Raw genomic sequence first — 21,474 nt, 5'->3', positions numbered from 1 at the left:
GCCTCCCCTGAAGGGTTGTAAGACCCCTCATGGAAGGAGGGGGGAGATGATTCCATCAGACAAGCAGGAGAGAATTCCACCCCTTATTTTCAAAGTCTTCCCACCACTTGTCGCCAAAATGCCTTTCTCCATCTAATTATTCACTTTGATCCATTCAGCGTAAGGTTTGGCATATCTTTTACATTGACACTTGGATTGGGAACATGGGGCCCTTCAGATGTTGTTGAACTATGTCTCCCTGCTCTTTAGCTATTCTGGCCAAGGCTGAGTGCAACAGTCTCTGGTGAGCTAAATGGCCCCCACTCCTGCTTTAGGAGAACCTTGTACTGCAAAATATTCTATGCCAGATCCCGACACCGAAGTACACACCTGACTAGTAGCCACTGGGCTATAGCATGCATCAGCAAGATGAGGTTGCTTCACAGAAATCCACTCATTCACTGAGCTCAGAGGGAATGAAAAGGAGGGTAGATGGGCTCCATTTGCAGGGATATTGACCCAAGTGCTGGATGAGATGATGAATGGAAAAAATGAATGAAATGCACCACATTGTAAATTGATTGGATGATACTACCATGCTGTATGATCATCAGTAAGACATATAAATCATTGATAATATTTTGAGAGGCAGCAAAGTCACTCAGTAATACTTGGGTTTACCTCTCAAAGGCAAACGTTTGCTTTCATAATGAAGAAATTACAGTGTACACCCTCCAGCATGTGACAGACGAAATTACACACATTTGTTTAAGATCACTATAAACGATGAATTTGTATTATAGAAACGAATGAGCAAGCATGACCTGCCAAAAACATTTAAAGCACAATCCTAGGTGTGTTTACTCTGAAATAAATCCCACTAAAGTCAGTGAGATCTACTACCCTCAGCAGGTAATGAATATGGAACTGCAATCTTAAAACGTTCACCTGAAAACCTATTTTTATCTACATTCCTTGTGTCATTAGCAATGGAAATTCTCGCTGTATGTTCCAGATTTTACAGGCTTAAGCCTTACCACCCCACAATGAAACCATTCAGTTTAATCCTCATTTACAGCTGCAAAAAATGGAAGTTTGAGAGGCCTTAAAGAATCCCTTGGCAGAAGTAGAAGAACTCATGTTTCCCCAGTTTGTAATTTTGTGATTAACTGAAGCCCTGCTCTGTCGTTTCAAGATGGCTGCTGTATTACAACAGTGCCAGTTCCCCTCAGTACCAAGAGCCTCACTATTTCAAGCATCATTTTGCACTGGCATTTTCCCATCACAAGAGGTACTGACATTAAATGCAGAATGATGATTAAAGCAGCAATTCACCACAGCTAGAGGTAAAAGTAAATATTATGCTTTAAAATCGTTTTCTGATGAAGGTAGTAATTAGGTACCAACCATTCTGTCAACAATCTGAACCTCATTAGTATGAGAAACTCTCCAAGTTCCCTCCACCCCACCCCAATCTTCTTCTCCCGAAGTAAACTCATTAGTGTTATCAACTGAAGGCCTGTAAATCTAACTCCCTGTAACAGGAAAATAATGGAATTAAAGTGTTTGCTCTTCACTGAAGAATGGACAGATTTAAAATAAAAATGCCAAACACCTGTCATGTGCAAAGCACAGTGGGAGAATGATGTCACAAATGACATATCTCTTCATGTCAGTGTGACTTCCACATCAATTTCTTCTCATGAGATACTGAAAATGGGAAGCTGTCAGAGAGAGTGGGGCAGAGATCTACATTATTGCTCTTCTTGTGCCAACTCTGAAGATTTTTGGCACTGCAGATAAGTCATCAACATTATTTATCTGATTTAGAAAGAGACTTTTAGAGTAAGAAAGGTATCAAAGTCTGGTTTCAGAGCGTTCTTCTAAGAAAGCAAAAACACAGAGATTAAGCAAAGAGAGGGAGGTGCGCTTGAAGTTTTGTAAATCAAGCAAAGGACTCTCATAAGACATTACCCGGTTGATTTAAGGGGTGACTCATGTGTATAGTAGTCAACATTGCTTACAGGTTCCAAAATGTGCATGGAGCTTCTATGGATACAAGAGCCTCTCCACTTCAGAATGGGTAGAGGGCGATCAGAATAGCAATTGTGCCAGAGTTGGACAGACCCACCTTCCCCACAGAATCCCCTTGCACTTGTAATCATTAATACTGATTGGCATGGGTGGCTTGACAAAACCCGCAGTAATGACTCCACCAGTTTTCCAGGACTTCTATCTCCTGGACTACCCTGGCTATCCAGCTGCTTTACACAGTGTCCCAAAGACCATTTCTGATGTTGCCTCAAGACAAGAGGTGCCCATACCAGAAGACACAGATGTGCTCATTTTTTATTACTTTTATAAGGTACATCTCTGCAGCTTACACAAATCACAGGCCAACTGACATATAGTTTCCAAACCACATATCCTGGCCCAATAAGATCTGTACTACAAGAGCCATTCAGTTTATGATAGACTCATCCCCAATTTCAGAGCACATCACGAACCTTTTGCAGTGTATCTTCCGGGTTACTCCTCCTTTCAGTCTTAATTGTTATTGTTTATGCCTGTTCTCAGAGGCAAAACAACTTTCGAATGTATTTTTCTTTGCAGCTTCATAACAGTATATTTATGCTTGCGTGATGGTTGAGTTTATGCATGATTGGATGGCATTATAGTGTACATTATCTGGGCTGGAAAATGAGTGGGGTGGGGGAAGAGTGTCTAGACCTAATTGTTGTCTGTTCTTTCAGTAAAGCACCTTAAGACGGAGGTTATTTGTTGCAATAGTGACAAATGCAGAATGGACACTTCATAAAGAATAATGATGCTATTGATACATTTAAAAAAAGAAAACAGAAAACCAACAGCAAAATTAAATAAAAATGTTTTATGTGCTTTGGAACAGATTGATTTCCATGTACAACATCCAGCCCCTTCTGTTTTTCTACGAAGCAATTTTCTGCCTTGACAATTTCAAGGAAATTTACATTTCCAGAAAGCACGGTGGCCTTCCTAACCTTTCCTTTTGATACACTCATCCTCTTAAAGAATTCACAATGCTGAACTCTGAGTTACGGAAACTTCTCCTACATGCATAGATTTGAGATTCAAGTGCAATGGGATTTAGCTTCATCAGCCTTTGCCAGCCTGGTGCCCTTCAGATTTTTTGGGCTACAAGAAGTAGGAGAGGGTGCTCAGGGGTGATTGTGTCTATGGCCTGAGCCAGCCAGATGTTCCATATGTCAGCCAGGGCTTTGACAGGAGCACCAGTCATCTCACCAATGAACTCCTGTAGGGCCATCTATCAATATCTGAGAGCAAACCATCTCCATAGGCCCCCCACCTCTGCAGAGGGGGAAGGATCCTAAGAGCCTAAATCTCAACAGGATCTGACCATGACAAGGGACTGATGTCAATATCCCCCACTTTCAGATCATCCTCTTCCTGCCCAGTCAAGAAAACAAGGCCCAGAGTGTGAGCACTGTGTTGGACCGATGACTGAAGATGGTCATGACAAAATTATCTTAATTGGATAGTGCACAACTACATCTTCCGCAAGTCCCCTTGAAGTTTATGGAGCTTAAATGTATATTAATTATGGAGGACAGTAGCCAAGAATTTCTGGATCATATCCCAGAATGTGCATTGTGTTATTTTATGTTCCCAGAGTAGATCATAAAGCAATTCAATATTTTGGCAAGTTGGATCTCTTGGAAGATTTTAAAGCAAAACAAGGCAAACGTGTGGGCAAAACCTAAAGGGATTGGATATACATTTACTTTTATTGCCACACTTCTGCCATGCCAATGCCCACCACCAACTATGCTGCAGCTGTGCCTTGGCTCTCGCTAAACTCAGTGAGAGCCTAGTTTGCTGGGCCTCTTGCACTTCCACCGCCTGAAGGGAGTGCTACACTCCGCTTATGAACAGGCCGGCTCTGGCCAAAACACTGGGTTCTTACAGAGAGCAAGTCTCTTTCAGCCCCAGTTCCAAGACAAGGTTGTTTCGTTCTCTTTCTCACCCAGACACTTTGATGGCATCACCTCCAGCCTGCGGGTAGGGAAGGCACATACCCTTCCAGAAGGACCTGCAGCTGTTTAACTTCTATTGGCAACGTATCACCTGTACTAGGATATTTCTTTAGTTATACAAAGGCTCATTCTGCCAACAAAAGGGAGTCTGCCAGGCCAAACTCTTCTACTCCTCCAGACCAGGCAGAAAACAATAGAATGAGATATTACCTTTCACAAAGGTAGCAGCCACAGATCACACAGGGAGGCATGCCTGGGCAAATATATTGCCATTCCAGTTCCCATACTCTTGCTCATCCTTCCTCATCCTTGTGCTTTCCAGGTGTTTTGGACCTCAGCTCCCGTCATCACTAGCCATTGGGTCTGCAGGCTGGTGCTGCTGCAAGCTGGAGTCCTAAACAACTGGAGGATGCCGGGTTAGGAAAGATCACTCTTTATAATTCTATAACTGACAGTCATGAAATTGTGGGGTTCACTCACTCATGGCAGTACAAAATAGTGTTACAAAATCATTCCTGCAGAGAGGGCATATTAGTTTCCTATATTCAAACGAACCATTTCTGTTATGTTGTAACTGATTGTCCCTGTAGCAGAAGCAGTGCTATTTTTTCTAGAAAAAGAGGTGCTGGAACACATCATGGATGCCTCCCTCGTTCTCTAATAATGGCAATGGCACCCACCCGAGAAGTGCCAGAACTGATTTCTGGTAAATTCTGGCTGGGGGAAAAAGCCCTGAGCAGAAGTTTATCTAGAGCACACAGTGAACCATAATTTGTACAATGAAAAACACGGCATTCAGGAATCAGAGGCAGTTTTAATTAAAGTGAGGAACAGCCCCATTGGATGAGAAGTGGGCTTAATTATGGCTGTTGGTAGTAATAATACTGTTGGGTGGCGATGTTTTGCTAGATTAAGATGCATATGTATCTACAACTCCTAGAACCATGCAGTTGAATTTGAGACAGCCTCATCCCCAGACTGAGGGCAAGATTCTGTAACATGTGAGTGACTTACCACTAAGTGACAAGTAACCAATTCTACTACTACAGTATGTAGCATAGCTCCACTCTCTGCCTGGTACTTTTACTTGAGTCACTTGATTTCGTGTGAATCTTTTTATGCCAGCATCAGCCACCACCAGGAACAGGTCAGATTGGCATGGAAACTCTGGCCTGATTTAAAACTCTGACTCTGCAGGCAGTGTTTTAATGACCTCCAACAAATACTGGCTCCATGTTCATGGGGGGGCGGAGGGGAATCAATATGTAGAAAAGAAATGCCAGAGTACTTTTCAGTCTTCACGTGTCAAATGAGTCGATGCAGCAATCTGATTAAAATTGTCAGGAGAAATGTGGAAATTTATCATGACAGGATGTGTGCATTTTTAGAATTTCCCAAAGGAGCACAGAAGCAAATTCCAAATGTCCATCCCATGTGGAACAGGGCAGGCAGAAAGCAAGTCTGGCATCAGCAGCACTGTCCCAATTAATTCGCAGGAGCAAAGCCCTGCAATGCAATTCTCTACAGTAAATCCTCTACTTGTGCATCATTGTTCCAGGTAGAGGGTAGAGCTATGTATTTAAACACACAAGAGAGATAAAATAGACATGTATGAATGAGTGAGAGAGAAAGTCAGAGAGATTAACTATTTTTATCCTCTAAGCCAAACTGGAGATTTCTTCTTACAGGACAGCCTATAAACACTACAGATAAATACATGAATACCCAACTTCATTTATAGCCACAGCAAAGCACATTTACCTTTTGCCGTTAAATGCCTTATCGTGACGTTATAGGAGCGTGTCTCGTTTCTGTAAGCTTAGTTTTAGAAAGTACACAGTTATAAAGATGTACCAGCCCTTGAGTTGTTAGCAGTTGTTAGAAAAATAATGTAAGAATGGTATAAAGCCACTTGATTCTCCCAGAGACAGTGGATCACTATGGTAACATGTTTTGCTTGAGTTTCTCACACTGCAGAGAAATTGACAAAAGTGTATTGTTATGTATTCGCTGATACCAGAATGGTAAGGGATCTCAGGGGTCCCACTGCAAAACTTGGGTTTGGCTTCCTTGAAATGCTGGTCACTGAAGACATTTCTGTGATAGAAGGTCGAGTTACACACACACACATACATATATATACAGTTACAGGTAGGTAGCCGTGTTGGTCTGCTGTAGTCAAAACAAAATAAAATAGTTCCTTCCAGTAGCACCTTAGAGACCAACTAAGTTTGTTCTTGGTATGAGCTTTCGTGTGGTATCTGAAGAAGTGTGCATGCACACGAAAGTTCATAGAAGGTCCATGGCATTAACCATTAACATTCTAGCAAATCCTGCTGCCTCACTAGGTTTCAGGGAGGCACCCAAATCATAACTTTGGATTCTCACAGAGAGCAAGTCATTATTTATTTATTTATTTATTTATTTATTTATTAATTATTCCCCGCCCATCTGACTGGGTTTCCCCAGCCACTCTGGGTGGCTTGCAACAGAATGCTAAAATACAATAATCTATTAAACATTAAAAGCTTCCCTAAACAGGGCTACCTTCAGATGTCTTCTAAAAGTCTGGTAGTTGTTTTTCTCTGGCATATGGTGGGAGGGCGTTCCACGGGGCGGGTGCCACTACCAAGAAGGCCCTCTGCCTGGTTCTCTGTAACTTGAGTTCTCGCAGCGAGGAAACCACCAGAATGCCCTCGGCACTGTCACGTCTCTCTGTCTTTCCAGCCTCAGCTTTCAAGACTAATTGGGCATTGTTCTCCCTCAAGAATGCCTTGTTGACATCACCTCCAGACATGGAAGTGAACAAGGCATGTGCGCTTTGGCTTAATCTCTTCCCTGTCATAGTGAGTACAGTCTTCATCAAGGCAGGAAAGTCTTGACCTGCAGGCTTTTAAAACACCAATGTACCATCTGTGTGCTGCATGATGAGCAAAAACTATGAAATCCACAGCTGAGCAACTCCTTTATTAAGTCCAACCAAAGCATCACAACATTGTTGCACAAAAGTGTGGCAAGCTCTTGAGTTCTCCCAATGCTCTTCAACAAGCTCATTTAGTGATGCTTGAGCTATACCAAAGCCTGAAGAGACAGTCACCTCTGCACAACAAATACGTACCTGGATATGCTGCATACCTGAATGTTCAATGGATAGAATGAAATGCTTTTTCCTTTTCATAAAGATGGAAAACTTGTCTCTCCACTGAGATACAAGAACAGCCCAAAGCCTGGCCCAAGACATTTTGCTAGCTGAGGCAAAGAACAAGATGCTTTCCCCATGCTATGTGCATAATTCTAATTCTCCCCTGGACTCCTTGGTGGCCCAAATAAGACTAATTTAGCCAGCTAGCCCTGGTGATCATCTAATGTTTATTGGATGGATTTCCCCGCTAAATTGATTTTTGAATTCTGAATTTATTGTTATTCATGTTTTATACTGTATTTTATGCTGGTTTTTTGTTGCATCAATTAAGTGTTTAAAATTTGTTGTTACCCGCCCTGAGCCCAATTTTCTGAACCAGGAAGGGCAGGATATAAATAAAAAAATTATTATTTTATTATTATAAGCTGACAACTGGAAGGAATCCTCCACTGCAACTATCAGAAGCCTATTTGGGGTGTGTATGAGACAGACTGAATGGCACACACAGCTCTCATCTCCAATACAGGAGAACGGCTGGTGCGGAGGGTGATAGGAGAAATGGCGGGAGAATCTTCCCTCCTGAGGCAACTGTCTCACTCTGTCTAATGACAGGGCCAGCCCTGGAATGAAACAGCACACTTTTGCTTTCTAAATGATCTCTATGCTTTTGTTTCTTTAAATGATCTCAGATACAATGCAGCATTTACATCAAGTCTGCAGCACCTGGGGAGGTGTCTTTCAACGGCTCTGTGTCTTTTCCTTCCTGCTTTACACTTCCATGTGTTTCGTTCCCATTTGATGATAAATCAAGGCACCCCCAGATGTTTTATTGGTACACTGCTCAGTAAAAAGATTTTAAAATAATATCAGATCAAATAAATTCAAACGCAGCATGGACCTGCCTAAATCTGCCTGGGCAATGTATCAGTATATAGTTGGCCTCAGTGTTCAATATCAATTAAAGTGTGCCTTCTTACCTCTCTCTCGCTGTGGGAGAGAAACTCAAAGCTTCCCCAGAATGGAGTGAAGGATGCCTAAAAGCTCGTGCTGTTTTCTGAAGCTCTCTTCATAGCCAACTTCTCTTCGAGACACTGCAACATAATGGAGTTGAGTTGCTTTAATTAACTGCACATTCCTGGGGCCTAAAAGTGCCTGTAGAGGATTCATGAAGCCTTTCTGCCAATATTAAACACAGATCAACTCTGTGCTAGTAAAGGAAACTAATGTGTTTTCTGACCTGTCCCAAAGGCTTGGAGTGAACAAAAGAAAGGTCATTATTTCCAAGAGACTCTACTAAAACCTCTCTGCAGTGTCAGTTTTGTTGACATCCCCCCTCATTCCAGCTGGTAATACTGCAGTATCATTGCTGCCGGAGGCCTAAGAACTGCCAGGAAAGAACTGGCTTTCCCAGATATGGATTAATGCAACTTAACACAAGTTGTCCTGTTATTCAGGACGGCCACTTGCCAAAAGGAAACTGTCAAGTGTGAAGAAAACAGGATGCCTTCTAGAAGGACAGAGAGAGATGAAACTCAAACAAAGTGACTATGTTTCCATGGCGATGCCCGCTGGTTATCCACTGTGTGCAAAATAAAAAATAATAAATGATTTAAGTTTTGTCTTGTCAGTAATATGCATCATCCCAAGAAAAATGAATCGTACATTTGGCATCCATTTTTAAAAGGTTAATGAATGCTGCATTCCTAGGCAAGCCTACTCAGAAGTGGTGCAGCAATTTCAAAAAATCTGCTAGCACATTTGCAAAGCTTAACAGGTCCAGTATGGTTTCAAACTAGATGGTGGACCGTGTTGCAGGGGGAGTGGGAGTCTGTCAGTCCCCCCAACATCTCAGGTAAAGACATGGCCATACATGGGATGGCCCTGTCTGTGCAATCTCTCATGAAGTAAATGGAGCTACAAGACATATGGCTGTTATGTGTTAAATCAATGCTGCAGAACTGGTGGTCCTTCAAGTATGGGCCAGGATCATGGGAGCTTTCCCTTAACAAGATCTTAAGTCCAGTTTCTCCACTTTGCTAAATTCTCACACCGTATAGTGCTTGAGGTGTGGGTAGGTGGAAAAGGACACTAACTGTTCTAGCACTGGAAAGGAACAAGTAGTCTATGGTTTGTAGGAATTAGTCTACAGTCTCTCTTTCACAACTCCCATCCACAATAATTAACCTCCAATAGAAGTTTTGAAGAAAGGATAGCTAAAGACTGCACATATTAAAATAGTCTAGCTAGAACATGTTGATCAGTCCTAGCAGTTGTTGTTGCTGCTGTTGTTGTTTTTTTATATCGAGGCCAAATGCACATGAGAGTTGAGACAAAATTATTTCTGGACTGGACCATTATAAACTTGTACAAAAGTCCCTGGCGTTTTCTATTTGTTTTTGCCTAACCGTTTTTTGGAATCAAGAAGCAATTAAGCTATCCATCTTGTATCCTTTCAGAGAAACTGGGCTAAACTGTGATGGAAGCAGCTCCTCTTCGTTTCCAGAGGAAAAACCTTTCAACCTTTGGCAGTTCACCCGTCACCGACAGCATTCGGCAGACTGGATTACTTGCAGCCTAGTAGTTCATTATTCACATCACAGCAACTTCCACAAAATTTGCACTGAGCTAAAGTGAAAATGTGCTGTCATGTTTGTCACCGTATAAATATCTGACCTTTCCATATGGAAGGAAAAAACACCAGCTGTCTGTGACAGTCTGAAAGTATTTGGCACAAGCTCACCAGGAGCGATCAGGCCGACTTTACAACACTCCCCCCCCATGTTAAATTCTGAAAGAAAGCAGGCATTTAATAGGGATATGCTGGCAGATTTAAATGCCAGTACTATACAGGGGGTGGGGGGAAACCAACTCAGACATCAGCGCAGCTCTTTGCAACAGGACACAAAAATAAACTAAATGCTCAAAACTTTCTGTTGAACTTTAGCAAAAGATAACACAATAAAAACAAGAGGCTTCCCCCCAAATGCTTTGCACTGACTGGAAGCATCTCTGAACAGTGGCCAGGCCTGAATTTCTCCATCTCTACCCAAGATACATTTGAAGGACTAAGCTGAAAAACTGAATCGCATTTTCTTGACTCAAGACATGGCTAACATTACGTCAATTGTAAATGGTAAACTCTGGCGCAAGTGTGAATCACTGCTACTTAAAACTCAAACACCATATGTAACTGATTGTTTCACCCCTGTTTATAGCAGTATCGAAGTGTCACATTATACATTTTTTTGTTTTACGAAAGCTTGACATTTATGCAAAGCAGAGCCTTTGACCATGCAGTGTTCAGTTTTGTCACATTTTACAGTTAAAATGATAACAACTAAAGCCAGCTCTCTTGCTGAACGTAACCCCGAATGATTTATGATGTGACTTTAAGCAATTTCCCAGCAAAGATAATTCTTATATCGGTCCCTGAGGTCATAGGAAGAATTAAGAATGGTATCTCTGCTTTCCGATAAGGTCGACCAAACCTTAGCATTGCTGTGTTTTTCTAGGAATGAGCAGTAACTCGTAATTTTTATAGATCTATTGGTGCAATGTTGCAGGGATCATAGAATGATAGAGTTGGAAGGGACCTCAGGTGTCATCAAGGCCAACCCCCTACAATGCAGAAATGTCGGCTAAATCATACATGACAGATGGCCATCCAACCTCTGCTTAAAAACTTCCAAGGAAGGAGAGTCCGTGGAATCTCCTTTCTTGTAAGTCAAATCCGTTGGTTTGGGTCCTAGACTGTGCAGCAGGAAAAAAACTTTTTTGTATGTCTTATACTATTGTTGTACTTTCCCCCCTCATTTTTATTGTTATATCTTTTTGTAAGCTGTTTTGAGGTCTCTTACAATCAAGCAGTGTGCTGTATACATTTTCTGAAATAAATAAAATATAAAATAAAATAAAATATTATTTCCTCCAACACTGAACTTTAGGATAAAAGCTATGTCAGTGGGGACATTTTTAAGCACAGGATTTTTTCCACAGGCTCAGACATGGCATCGATTGAGACAGATTCCCACCTTGCAATTATCTGGTCCTCTAATATGTTGCTCCATATATTCTCTTATCCTTTAATTTTGCCCTTTGTCCCTATCTTGCCTCCTCGGTTCTTGTTCAGATATGATCTAGACAGTCCTATGTGTGATGCGAAGCGGCAATGTGATTTGAGGGGTCCAAATCACAAGTCACAAGGCTGCAAGATCAAGTCTGTTCAGGAATATGATAAATCAAGCAGATTCCGAGGCTTGGTGACAATTGATATCTAATTTGGCAGTTAAAGCCATTCAGGATGAAGTCAGTTTGCCAGCTGAACGCAGCGTGGGCGCATGAGACAAAGCAACATTCACCTCCAGCTGAAAGACTCTTGAAGCAGAAATGACATGACTGTCCAAAATATGTGTGCAAAATATGTGTGCTGGGGGGAAAGCAGGGAAAGGTAACCCGAGTTGTGCAACAAAACTTCATAATACCAGCTTTGTTTATTGCAATAGGAAATAGGGATGTTTCTTAGTGGCATATTGCATATGCTGAACTAAATATCAGCAGACAAGTTCCAAATCAGTTACCTTAATATATTTCCTTCCTTTCTAATGGCAGATAAATCATTGTTAGCCTTCAACCTAGATGTATAACGAACTTCTGAGGAGTTGCACCATGACAGGAAGGGGCTATGGCTTTGAGGTAGCGCATTTGCTTTGCATGCAGAAGGATCCTGTTCCAATCCCTGGCATTTCTGGGCAGGACTGAGGTCACCCTTCTCTGAAACCCTGGAGAGCTGCTGTCCAAAATGGTGGACAATACAGAGCTAGTTGGACCAGTAGTCTTCCTTAGCAAGTTTCTTATATCCTTCTTGGATAGAGTGCAAAGGGGTTTGTGAATGATTCATGCAATTGCTTCCATATTTTTTGGTTAACTTCTGCATCTTGTGCCAATTCCTGGAGGGCATCGTGCATAGTTAGTTCACCAGAAAGATGAATAATGGATTTATGACTCGCTCAGATTTTCTCTGCTTTAGCCTAAAATGTGGGCCCATGTCAGGGGCAGCTAGTTGTGAGAGGAAAAATTGTTTTGTGTTTTGGGAAACTCTGAGGCAGTGGCCCCATTCAGCCTGACAGGCACATCTGAATGCTGAACATTTGATCTAGCAGCTAGAGGTCTACTGTGACTTCTAGAAATGAGCTTACTGTGACATAAAGCCAAAGGCAGTTATTTGGCCTCAGAGAATGCACTTGAACAAGCATTCTCACATGCAAAATATGACCATTGGGTTTGGGCATTAGTGCAATATGCCAAGAGAAGCAGAGAGAGAGAATTCTAATATGCAAGGTAAAATTTGCCTTCCTCTCAGAATCTTCTTTTTGTCTACCAATCCTCCCCCACCCTTCCTATATTTTTCCAGAACTGCCGCTACCTAAAAGGCTAATAGTTGACCTAACTATGTAGATTCTCTGATGCCTAACGCTTGGAATGAACTAGTTCACTTTAATGAAATTCACTGCAATAGTTCAACAATTTCTGAACTGCACTTGAAAGTAATTCCCATAATTGCTGGGTGAACAGAATGTAAATTAAGTTCATTGTGGGAGGAGGGAGAACTCTGAGTGCTTCCTAGTTGATCTTCAATATCTTACATGTCTTTTATACTCTTTGGGCCTTTCAGCTTAAAGAAAGTGGACAGGGATTACACAATTTACATTCCACTGCCGTTTGTTGTTTGTTTGCTTGTTTTAAAAAATATGTTTTCTTAGTCCTCTTAAGTGTACTTTATACTTCAGCACCATAGCTTCTTCCATTCTGGATGCTAGAGTGGGGATGCAGATGATCATTTCGATTAACTTGAACTGAACTGACTGAACTTAACTAGTTTGTTTTGTAAAGAGATGAGTAGGAACAGGAATTAGTTCCTTTTTTGACATGCTTGAACTCCAGCTACCCCTAGTTCCTTTTAAAGAGGAACTTTCTGAGCTCTGCTAGTGCCAATGCATCGTCTTCCTATAAATGGCATGGAGCCACATTTGAGTATAACCTCTCTAGTTGTGTGGGCTTTGAAAACCACGTTCTTTTACTGAACTAGGCTAAAGCTTTATTTGTCATCAACTTTGCAACTTAAGGCATTGCTGGCAAGGTGGAAAGAACTAGAAGCCATCTAGAATGACTTGTAGCCCTGGAATAGAAAGCTATCCACTTCCCCATTTCAGGGATCATCTCTTACTTATGCTAATAATTCGCTAATTATTTGGCAAAATATGTTGTACATTTCCCGCTTAACTATATAATTTGTGCAGTGTGTGTGTGTGTGTGTGTGTGTGTGAATGAGAGTTTCTGTAGGAACTGCCCCTACTTTTTAGGATACTGTTCTTTTCCCTAGCTCTTGTGTAACCCCTCTTATGTGGTTTAATACGCACACACATATCAGTAATAAGGTGTCAGACTTGATCTTTGGAATAGTCCTTTTTGGCTATAGAGCATATGACTCTCTCCAGCTGTTAACCGCACATCTCACAGAGCAAAGACTAAGGAAAGCTCTATAAATGGGTTTTGTTTTAGAACCAAGTGTCCCCAGTTATAGAAGCTACTACTCCTATGTTTAGCAAACAGCTTGCTTTCCAGATGTCACATGCAAAAGGGAACACGCTGTGCTAACGGCATCTGTCCTCTTAGCAAAGGTTCAGTGGCCATGCGTTGATTTCATTTCAAAATGCAGGAGAGACTTCCTAGTTGTGCTGGTTGTTCCCAAATATTTGAAAGAAAGTTTCAGCAGCTTGTAGCCTTAGCCGAGGCCACATTCATTTGGAGCTGAGGCCCATAGATTGCAATGAGATAGGCTTCCAAGTAAATATACAAGCAATCAGATATATATATATTTTAACCTGTAAGTAGACCCTATTGAACTGACTTTTCATGCTGATCCTGCATATTGGACCAACAGAAAAATGTAACTGACTTTTAATTTCTATTTCATCCTTCATCTAGTTCTAGGTACATTTATTAACAGCTCCACCCAACCCCATACCACCTGTAAAAATACAGATCTTGAGTTTTCTTTAACACTTCTCTGTTACTTAAACACGGTTCACAGAGTAGGAGGAGGCGGCCAAGGGGGCATTTCCTGTTTTGCATCAAGCGGCAAAGCATCCTGGGCTAACCCTGCATACTTCTTCCTAAAATGACACAGGAAAAGCCTACTGGAATAATCCTGGAAAAGGTATTCAAATGTGAAGACTTGTGCATACATCTAATCACTTTTCTTATGTTTCATTGTTCTGAAAACCATTTCCCAAGATCAAACACTGATGATTATGGTAGCTGACCAAATTGTGTCAGATGTCACGATATTCACAAAATTATTGGGAGGGTGGAATCCCGTATTGGGGAAACCCGCAGAAAGTTGCTGCAAAGACTACTACTTCGCAACGACAGCAAACAAGTTAACTACAGGCTAGTTCTGTGTTCAGTCTGCTTGCAGCCGATTTCTCTACCATCCCTGCTGTTGACCTAACGAAAGAGTCACTCATGTGCTTTTATATGAACTTTAGTTTTAATATAGGAAGCAGCCATAAGAACTGTCCTAATAACCCCTGGGGCCCTGAAGAAAATGGCTCTGGGAAATGATGGCTGATATAACTAGCATTTTTCCACCCCTCCTCTTTACTGTAAATTCCAAGCCCTACTTTTCAAAGACCACTTTTTAACTCTCAGAATGTGAAAGCCTCATTGTTGGGTTACAAGGAGATTGGATGCCTGTCAACCATAAGTATTATGCTCGGTAATAAATGCTTCTAATATTAAAAGTCAGTCATGGCCTTAAAACCAAATCTAATCTCTCTCTTGTGATGCCTTGCTGCTGTTATGAAACCTAATTCCTAAGAGTTGGCAGAGGGATTCCTTTTTCTTTCTTTTTTACTTTTTTGTTTTACACTAAGCTCTTGTTTTTCCCTTAAGGAGTCTGTATTTTAGTGGGATACGAGGAAAGGTTAAAATTATGTTTATTCACATATTTATATGCTACCCTTCTAATGTAAAATAAGCAACCCAGAGCAGCTTACAAGATAAAAGCATTCCATACAAAAGAGACAAAACACAAAAACTCATAAAACACAGAAAGGGCTGTCTCAAAGTTTAAATCTCTTCAGGTTTTACATACATCTGGTATGTCTTTCATTGTTCAGAGAAGCTCTTCCTAAAAGAGGTTGCCAAGGATGTTCTTGGTTCCCAGGACTCATTCCCTCTCTGTCATTAAGAGGCATTTGCTAAGGGTGCTCTGGGATTTTGGACTCATTGCCCCTTCTCCTTCTCTTTTCCCTTTCCATTCTCTGGAGACACTGGACCCTTTAATTTTTTTAGAGCACAGGCTTTATGATTATGTAGAGATCATTTGGAAAAAGAGGGGGAAATCCCGGCTCCCAGCCAGCTAATAACTGGAAGTGAGCTGTTCAACAGTTACAAACTACTTAAAAACTGGTGAGGGAAGGCTGTATGGAAAGGAAGGAAGGAAGGGGGGTGGGAGGAAAATTGCCCATGCCTGCAGATACATGGAAACTTCAAAGAAAGCTGTTCTCAAGCCCTTCTAAAATCAGCGTATCAAGTGGGTCAAATCTCTCTTCAGCTTTTCCACACACTTGGCATGATCAGATTTTCACAGGAAACCTCTGGCACAGCCACAGAACATCATGAAAAGCTCTTGAACGCAGGGAATTAATCGGTGCAGAAGCCAATTAAATATGGGTCAAGCAAGAGTATGGATGGACCCTTTGTTGTGTTCACTCATTTCAAGAGGTCTATGCTGACTTGGACTGGCTTTGAATACAGCCCCAAAGGTCAACAATAACCATTCTGGGGAAGGGAAGGGAGAAATATATGAATACCTAACTCACTGCTCTCTCACCTGAAGCCCAAAAAGGCTTCAGGTAGAGAAACAAAAACATTAAAGTGGCAGTAGAGAGGCTGAGGTTGGCAAAAGTTGTTATATCAGGAGCAAAACACAGATTGCTACCTCATATTAAGCCAAGCCATTGATCTATCTCAGTGTTGACTTGTGGTTGCTCTCCAAAGTTTCAGAGGGGGGGTAGCTTTCCCATTCTTACCTGAAGTTGCCAGGAACTGAACCTGGGAACTTTTGCTCTGCCACCAAACACAGAACATGGCCTAGCTGCCACTGTGCAGTCAGAGGTGGTTTTAGGATAGCACACCGGTATGGGTGCAGCGCTGCAGGGGGCGCCACAACAATGCTGTAGAATGGAGCACAAGAGGCAGGGGATGCTGAATTTTAATGGTGCACAGGGCACTGCTGAAATGTGAAAGCCCCAAATCCACCACTGGAGCTGTAAACTTCGACCTACCAAGGGCGCAGTCACTCTTGCTCTAGCCCTCTGCATGCAGAGTGTATGGATTCCTGTTCCTTTGGGGAAGGGGGATGTCATGATCTCTGGTTCTTGAGGGCAATGACAGCAAGTATTCCAAAGCCAGCTCTGGCAGATCTGTGAGATTATCCCCTTAGGAATGCTCGGAATTCTGCTGTTTGGCAATGTTAGATTGGCAGGGTCTTGGTTTATTTTCCTCCAGGCTCATCTGTGCAATCTAAAATTCCTTTCCACTGCAGTCTTTTATGTAATTGCAATAATATTGTTTTGAGTGCTTTTTTTGTGAGCATATGAAGAAGACAACAGAAAGGTCTGTGCATTCTAGGGAGGAAATTACCATCTTCTAATTCCCAATCAACTGATGCATGCCATTGGTTTAATTCAGTGCTTCTTGAATTGGGCACTTTTCTCTATCACACACAGGGTGTATAGGCTGGGGATACAAGATGTAAACTTGAAATTAGGATGTGGGCTGAGAAGAGCTCCAAAATCCAGGTAGAGGGAGCCGAAGACCTGTCTTAGGCATACCTCTGGTGTAGGTAAGTTGCATCAGAACATTTTCTGATGCCCTAGTCCTAGATAATAATCTAATTTTGCATTGTTATTTTGCTTGAATTTAGGAAAGCTAGAAGCTTTTAAAGTGCTTTCCTAAATTCAAGCAAAATAATAATACAAAATTAGATGGTCTAATATGGTATCTGCAGTTGACATCCAATTTTATTACAATATGAAGCAGGTGCAGGGGGGCGGGAATCAATTGAAAATGAAGTACTGAAAAAAGAAATTCCAGAAAAGTTTCTGACCCACATCACTGTCTCTCCCCCCCCCCCAATAAGTCTTCGGAAACTACAAATGCCACCAAAGTTTGATTGATAAAAGGTGGAGCAGATTTTTTGTAGGACATGGGACGTGGGTGGCACTGTGGATTAAACCACTGAGCCTAGGACTTGCCGATCAGAAGGTCGGCGTTTCAAATCCCCATGACGGGGTGAGCTCCCGTTGCTTGGTCCCTGCTCCTTGCCAACCTAGCAGTTTGAAAGTACGTCAAAGTGCAAGTAGATAAATAGGTACCACTCCAGCGGGAAGGTAAACGGCGTTTCCGTGCGCTGCTCTGGTTTGCCAGAAGCGGCTTAGTCATGCTGGCCACATGACCCGGAAGCTGTACGCCGGCTCCCTCGGCCAATAAAGCGAGATGAGCGCCGCAACCCCAGAGTCGGTCACAACTGGACTTAATGGTCAGGGGTCCCTTTACCTTTACCTTACAGCTGAGATGGGAAGAGTTAAGCCACCGCTTCTGCTGCAGTCCTGATGAAAATCACACTTTCTCTCTCACACACTGCGCTCTTAGTATCATTACATGTTGTAAAAAGGCCCACAGAGTTTTATGCCTGTGCATTTAATGTAAAGTGCGGTCAGGCCCTCGAACTCTTCAAGTCTATGAATATATCAAGAGATTGACTTAAAGGAGTGCTGTTCCAGGACTGCCTCAGAAATCAGGCCATATCACAATGCGCTTGTGAAGAATTGAATACGTCCTGTGGGAAACCAAACAAACGGGAACCAGAGCATCTGGGGGAATCATTAAGGTGTACATGTTACGCGGCGTTTATCGAGGCTTTAATGAGACACTTGCTCCAAATTACTAACTCTCTCCCACACGCACACCCAACATGTTCTTTCTCATAAAGTTTCCGATATTAAAAAGGCTTTGTCGGGAAACAATGCACAATGCTCCTGTCCTAACTAACAACATGTTTTTACATTAAAGAAGAAAGACAGCAGGGGGCCTCTTGAAAGCCTTTGGAGGAATATTGTAATGAGATCCATCCTAGTGCCCTAATTCTAGGGAAAGGTTGACTCGGTATAACCTTTTTACCTCAAGTAACAGGCATAATTGATACTCATTCACAATGGATAGTCTCAAGTGATGGCTGCCATTGTTGTCCCATTTTTCCTGGTTGTGTCGATTGACACTTGAGACATGCTCATCTACAGGACAAATGGGACAACAGCCTTGGTGAAACAATGCCATCAGCTTCTGGTAGCCTGTACACCTACAGGTGTACAGCCCTGTGTGAAACTGCATCATCAGCTCCTTAAGAACAACCCGGCATCAAGGAAATGGTAGCAAGAGGACAGACAGTACAATTGAGATGAATCTGGATTTGAGTGAAAGGTAAATGTTGGCAACAGCAAAAAAAAAGGGAGACCAGATTGGGTGAATAAATGAATAGAGAGGGTATGTCCGGAACCCCTGGCCTACCTGGAAGCAAGTCCCACTGGCGTACACAGTATGTCAAGTCCAGCAGTCAGGAAACACAGTCCAGAGTCAAACCTGAAGCACAGTCCTGTAGAGGTTCTGGAGCATCCATGCTGAGGTCCATCAATATGGGCTGCTGAGCAGACACAACATCTCAGCTCTGCTCTCCTTCCCTCTCTTGAGTCTTGATTGTAGCATCTGGGCTTGATGAGGCATGTGACCCTCACCTGTACTAAGCCTAATCAAGCTGAGGAATCACATACCTCCTCTCTGAGCTAACAAGACCCACCTGGGCTGTGGGCCCTTGCCTGACTCAGCCTCCCAGAGCATACCTCCTTCTATGCTTCAGGACCCTCCTTGTTTGTGGAGACAGGGGCCTCTCTGGCTCTGGTTATGGGTCCTGCTCTTCTGGTCCCTGCACACTTACCCTCCATCCCATTGCTGTCCTCCATCACCTCTTGTGTACTTTCTGCAACCCCAACCTCTCCTTTTCCACCCCCAGTTTGCCCCAGTGGGCCCCAATCTTCCTCCTCCCCGTTGTCCTGACAGTTCATGACAGAATAAAGGAAGAGGTTGGCCCTGGCATAGTTACTGGAGGAAGGAAAGCAATATATTGACTAGTCTGGCAAGGGGAACCTGTGGCCTTCCTAATGTTGCTGGATTACAATGCCCATTGCTCCTGACTCTTGGCCATGTTGACTGAGGATGATGAGAGTTATAGGAGTCAACTCCTAGGGGCCGGAGTCCCTATGCTCATAAAACATTTATGTGAATAAAATATTGAGGAGGCACAGGTAAGCCACACCCCACCACAAGACTGTGTGTGAATGGCAATGCCCATCAGTTTTGGGGGGCCAGCCTCCTCAAATGTTTTATGAGCATTTACCTGTGCCTCCTCAATATTTTATTCAAGTTGGGACCCCTGATGGGAGTTGTTAGAATCCAGCAACACCTGAGAGCTACATGTTTTCCATCCCTGTGTGGATACGCTTTTAGCCTATCCTGTTTCATGGCTAAGACAAGACAGACATACAAACAGACATTCCCATTAAAAACAAAATAAAAATGAGGATATGTTTATGTTGCAGTATTGAGTAATTGCACTTGGTAGAGCTGGAAATAAGGATGTGTTTGCAACCACGGTATATTCATAAGGATACCAAATGCTTTGGAAGTGCAGAGGCAGTGACTCATACTCTGGCTTCTGTATGTTAAAACGAAATGTTCTCTTACTCAGAGTAGATTATGGCAGAAATAGCACCTGGGAGAAATGGTTGAAGTGCATCCATTTGTATAGGTACGGTATTTTGAAAGCTGGCAGGAAAAGGGTTTGTTCCCCGTGGCCAATTTATTTTATCTTTTTTTTAATTGAAACAAAAGACTAGTAGTTCTGGGATCCAGTTTGCAGCTGGGATACAGTGAGTAAGCTTGCGATCTACATCTGTAATACACCCAAGGAAGCACTGCTGATCTTTTAATTAAACCATGATCACCCAGTTTAACTTGTCTCCGAATGAAAGCAAGGTGTGCTGATATATCAGGTGACTTCACAGCACCTGTTGAGAACTAATAGGTGGTTCAACCTTCATCACACTCTAATTGATGCAGAATCAGAGTGAGTGGGAGTTGTTCAACAACACACAACGTTCAATGGAATTCTTTTGCTCAGGTCTATTAGTTTAAATAGAGCTCACACAGGAAACTTCCCAATGGGTTTTCCCTAATGGGAATTTTGTCATAGCTTTCAGTGTGGTGTAAATGGTCTGCACCCATTAGTAATTCTCAACAGATACTGTGAATTATGTTAGTATGTCAGTCATGCCTTGTTTTTATTTGGAGACAATTGAAATGGAAATCAGTGTGGAGCATTAAAGTACACATCAACCATTGTCTTCAAAAAAAGTTTGCCATTATCTGAGTTTCAGTGCGAATACCCCACACACTAACCTTGAACAGATTAAGCTATGCCAGCCAAGAAGGACAATGAACAAACTGGCAAAAACCAGCCAGACCAATGGATTTCTGAAAAAGGGATACAGACAGGAATTGATGTTGGTAAAGTTCTTTGATCAAAAATATAATTCAAGCATTAGTTCCAGGAAATAAATCTTTGCTAAGGTTAATGGTACAGCAAACCCCATTTGTTTCCCTTAAGCTATTTTCCATATTTGAATGTTAATTATGAATGTGGAGGTATTGCTTCCCAGAAAGATAGGTGTCAAAAATATTGTGTTTACAATGCAACTGACTTGTCAGAGATAGTCATCAACTATGATCTCCAGAACCGCCTTGTCATAGAGAAAAGACAAATGGTGTATCAAAAACTCCATGATACTACTTTCAGCTGAAAGTAATGTGTATGCATTACCTAAAACACTGCTAGGTCATTCTTTTCTTCAATTTGGAACAAACCTGGTTTGGGGAAAATTGCATCAAAATGCAGTTTTCTCAAGAAACAACAAGATAGTTACAGGATAGCTATATAACACAGTCAGGGATTGCAGAGTTGTGGTGGAATGAGTATAACAAAAGTTAAAATCATAGCCTGTTGTGCTGTTATGAAAAGATAGCAGCCCACAGAACACAAATAATTGTATGTTAATGCTGTATTGTTTTTAACATTTGATTGGGAGCCGCCCAGAGTGGCTGGGGAAACTCAGCCAGATGGGCAGGGTATAAATAATACAT

General features: G+C 42.1%; 1 long non-coding RNA gene across 4 annotated transcripts; it reads right to left on the bottom strand.

Annotated features, from left to right (window-relative positions):
- Positions 1-373: 373 nt before the first annotated feature.
- On the bottom strand, positions 374-20,717 carry LOC307214437. Of its 4 annotated transcripts, XR_013838087.1 has the most exons (4): positions 19,673-20,717; positions 18,790-18,922; positions 8,133-8,246; positions 5,780-5,984 (listed from the first exon to the last, which is right to left on the bottom strand). It is a non-coding gene; the product is annotated as an uncharacterized lncRNA (long non-coding RNA). The 4 variants fall into 4 exon arrangements; XR_013838088.1 differs by lacking the exons at positions 5,780-5,984; positions 19,673-20,717 and adding an exon at positions 374-505 and having other exon boundaries at positions 18,790-19,304; XR_013838089.1 differs by lacking the exon at positions 19,673-20,717 and having other exon boundaries at positions 18,436-19,304.
- Positions 20,718-21,474: the final 757 nt, after the last annotated feature.

This window comes from Podarcis cretensis (assembly GCF_951804945.1).
Source record: "Podarcis cretensis genome assembly, chromosome: 4".
NCBI lineage: Eukaryota > Metazoa > Chordata > Lepidosauria > Squamata > Lacertidae > Podarcis > Podarcis cretensis.
This window is presented reverse-complemented; position numbering and strand designations above follow the sequence as displayed.